This window comes from Cicer arietinum, chromosome 4, assembly GCF_000331145.2.
Source record: "Cicer arietinum cultivar CDC Frontier isolate Library 1 chromosome 4, Cicar.CDCFrontier_v2.0, whole genome shotgun sequence".
In the NCBI taxonomy this organism is placed as follows: domain Eukaryota; kingdom Viridiplantae; phylum Streptophyta; class Magnoliopsida; order Fabales; family Fabaceae; genus Cicer; species Cicer arietinum.
In genome coordinates, this window is record NC_021163.2 from 27,996,855 (window position 1) to 28,001,649 (window position 4,795).

Sequence of the window (4,795 nt, forward strand, 5' to 3'; positions counted from 1 at the left end):
AAGAAGGACGTTATGAACCAAATTAGTCCATACATAATGGGCCAGATTGATTCCAAGCTCATTGATGATACAGATTGGAATATATAAAACTATTATTTGCACCTCCAAACTTTACTTATATACGTTAACAAGTCCTTTTTTATTTTAATAAAACAATGGCTTAATTGCAGTTTTTGTCCTCTATTTTAGCTGAATCACAAAAGTAGTCTCTTCATTTTATTTATATTCAGTTTTGGTTCCCAAATTAAATTTTAGTTCAAAGCTTGATAAAATTTCATTTTTTAGTAGTCTCTTCATTTTATTTATCTCCAGTTTTGGTTCCCAAATAGAATTTTGGTCCAAAACTTAATGAAATTTTATTTAAGTCACATCATATCTCAAGATCTCGTGGTGAAACAATTGTACCTAAAATCAATGATTATAAATGGTCCGGTGTGGCTTGAAAAAATTAAACTTCATCAAATTTTGGACCAGAATTCTGTTTGGGGACAAAAACTGGTGAAAAATAAAATGGGGGAATTACTTTTGCGATTCAGCTAAAATAGAGGAACCAAAACTGCAATTAAGCCTAAAATAATCTAACGACAAAACTAACACACATTAATGTCACTAAATATAGAGAAGAGAAATGTCTTATATTAAAACTAGTGTTGCATATCAAATGTCTCTAAAACTAAGGTATGACATATAATTATGGTGCACAACTACAAATCATTTATAGATCCTACTTTCAAGACACATCATCAATTAAAGGGTCTTTTTCGCCTTTTTCTTCAATCAACTATCAACCTAAGAGATTTAGTGACTAGAAAAGTTACCGACGTTTTGATTTTTAATGTTGTGACGTGCTGCCACTTTACTAGTTTAAATAGTCTCTTTTATCTTTTTGTTATTTCTCAACAACATGAGTGTTTTTCTACATTTCATTGTGTTTCCTTTAATACCTGTTTTGATACATATATAGGAGAAGTGATTGTAGATTAAACCAACTCATCATTCAACAAGTTATTCTCTCATCATATTTTTATGGCAAGCACGTCAAACAATTAAATGAGTTCACATATCACCTCATGCTCATTCTCTTTCTCTTTTTAAACATTTTCTTTTTTTTTCTCGTCGAGCTTATACAAAAAAATTGCAAAAGAATAAGGTGAGAACCTCCAAAGCACCGGTAGGCTAAAAACGAAGAAGTATCTCTGTTGAATATGTATTGAATTAGTACGAATAAAGTTCACATACGGTATATACCCTCAAAATTGTCACACTAATTATAGTCGACTTTATATGATCCTAAAGTTATTGATCAACTATCATGTCTACAACTAAAATAAAATAAAATAGTATCTACTACATTGGAAGCATGTCAATTACTTTGTCTCTTCCTCATTAGCGATTGTTTCATATGTTATCATGTCATCATCTACCCACACGTGTTGTGTGTACAACGGCCATAAGATAAACAGGCGAATGTGAATCATCATTCTCAAAACATAATCAAGCGGGATAAGATAAATTAAATGTACATTCAACATCACAAAATATAACACACAACAGTAACAACATATGCATGACAACACAATAAAAATTCTAATTATCAACTACTTCCAGTTGGATCCTTCTAACTCAAGGTTGATATGGATAGAGAAGTCACTTACTATCCCACAAATAATAGCGTCTAATTAAGGTGATTTAATATTCAATGAATACCCCAATGATGTCTCGCCTTTACGTAAAACCTTCATATTGACTCCCTCAAAGTCTCCTCGACTATTGAGTTTCGATTCTATCATGTCACAACCTCCAACATGTCATATTATATGAATGAAACCCATAACATAACTTTCATCATCAACAATCATTGGATAATAATACTCAACTCATATATGCTACTTTGTGTGTTACAATGTATTAACATTTATCATATCGTATGAATAATATGTGAATATCAATAATATTCAACTTCATTAACTTATTATAAATTAATAGTCTAACCTTATTATCTAACTTCTCATTTTGACTTAATCTAATTGATTTAATCCTAATGCTCTAATCGATTATTATTAACTTAATTGCATGAAAGGTCCGAGGATAAAACCATTGAAACAACCGCTTTATGTCTCCATGAAAAACAAAAAATTTATTTAATCAAAAGGTCTAAAAAACTTACTTGATAAAAAAGTCTCAGATTTTAATATTTTTAAAATTAAAAAATATAAATCTTTCCTAAATTTAATATTGTCTCAACAATATTAAATCAATTGAAAAATAAATATTACATTATCAATTATATTAATTTAGTGATCTCATGTTAAAATTTAGAAAATTCGTTTTAGGCTTCATATTAAAATTCGCTTTAGACCTCCACATGTATTGGATCGGCCCTACTTAATTGGTTAATTACAATTAGGGATGAGAATAAGCTAGGTCGTCCGTCAGAAGCCTATGGTTTTATCCTCAGGCTATTTTTAAAGCCTATATTATTAATCTATTTTTAAAGCCTATTTATTTAAATAGCTCAGGCTTATAAAAAAACCTATTAGGCCTGACAGGCCGGCCTATATATATTTTATTATTTATTAATATTATTTATTATTATTATTTATTAATATTATTTATTATTATTATTTATTAATATTATTTATTATTATTATATTAATAATATTATTTCCTATTTTAAATTCTATCAATTAGGCAATCACTCCGTGAGCATTCCATATTCGGTAGCGATTACATATTTGATAGTCATTTCATATTCGGTAGCCGTTCAATTAATCAACTACTCAGTAGTCGTTCCATATTTGTTTAAGAGGTAATAATGAGTGTGTTTGTTTCAGGAAAAAAAATCTATTATTTGATACAAAAAGATTATTTTTTAAGGTTTAAAGGATGTGTGTTTCATATTTTTTAAAAATTATTTTAAATAGGCTTTTAAATAGACTTCCAGGCCAGACCAGACTTTTAAAAAGGTCAGGTCAGTCCGGAAAAAAAAAAACCTATGGTAGGCTGTAGGTCAGGCTTAGGCCTAAAAAATAAATCGTAGGTCAGACTCAGGCCTTTCAAAGTCTGACTTGGCCTGGCCTATTCCCACCCCTAATTATAACATCCTAACTGGTTAATCAATAACTTAGACATTTCCTACTTCTGTTTCTGAACCTAATTGATTATATGGTCATTCATAATCGGTTAATCCCAATAATAATATAATAAACGCTAATTTTTCATTCTAATCGATTATTAAGGTTGTCCAAATCGATTATTCTTTAACTTAAATAGTTTCTAGTTCTAGTCCATTACATTAATCGATTAATCTTGCCTCACTAATCAATTATTCTTCATTTATTTTAACAATAGTAAAATAATCCTAAACACTAATCAATTAATACTATAAAAGACAAAGAATAATGCAGTTTTCCAAATCATAATATTTTTTAGTTCTTAATTCTCAACACTTTCATCAACCAACTCAAAATACATAATTCATGAATTTCATCAATATAGATTATCAAAACAACATAACGTCAATCATGGTAATCGATCACAATCAATAAATAATCATTGCATATCACAATTGTAAGTAAAAGTGAAGCATCATAAGAGATGATCTAAACATAAATCATATAGTCTATTTCATTGTCCCTACAACGGTTGTAATGCACATAAAAAGGTCGGTGCAGACCTAAGGATCATGGTACACCCCTATTTAATAAATATTCTCAATCAATGTAGTCAAAACCTATTTTGTACCTTAACCAATGAATTCACACATCAATAAAAGATGGATTTTCTATGAAAATAAAAATAAAAAACATCAACTTGATGCGTCTTTACTAAATGAGAATAATTCTTATTAGTAAATGAAACAATATGGTTTAAAGTTTCTCTAATGAGCAAATGCCCAACAAATACAAAATCATAATCATTTTAGAATCAATAAAATTACAAGTATTTAAAAGTTCTTGAGACGCTAAAATTTGTCAATCCAAAAATCTATGATTTTTTTAAAGTTAAAACACTTTTAAATAGATAGGCTAACTTGTCAGGTGGTAGCTAAAAGATGTGGAATTAGCTATATAAGACTTGAAAAAAGCTGTTATTTTTTAAATTTGGTCATATATTAATTAATTAACAACAAGGACTTACTTAATCGAGTAAAATTGTGATTGTCTGATACATGTTCACATATTAATGATACATGTTCACATATTAATTAATTACTCCACTTAAACTAAATGATTAATCCATTTCCTAATCCATTAACTTATTAATTTTGTCTAACTATTATATATTCATGCCTAATCATTTAAAATCTAATTATTAACACAATTGATTCTTAAGACTTAAAACTAATTAATATAAATTTAGGGCGTCACAAACATCTTGAATTTGGTACAAAAAATTACATTGAACAATTATGTTGTTTATGTTTAGTGTCGTTGAATTTTTACAACCATTTGTATAATTTTTTTAATATTATCAATTACACTTACACAAGACATTTGCATAAAAATTCTAAATTCTAAATCTTTTAATATTGAATTTAGCTGAGATTTATTAAACAAATACTTCTGACATAAAAACATGTTTAAAACTTAGAGAGAGTTAATTTTTATCTTCGAATAAAAGATCGATAGAGTTTACAAAACATAACTCCTTCATGATTCAACAAAACAGAAATTACTCCCACCCATTATCACCTATCAGAGCATGGATCGCCAACCGATAACCTGACATAGTTGCGCTTTTGCAAGCGCCAAACACAAGCAACGAGATGTGAACTTCGAAAATCACTTAAACA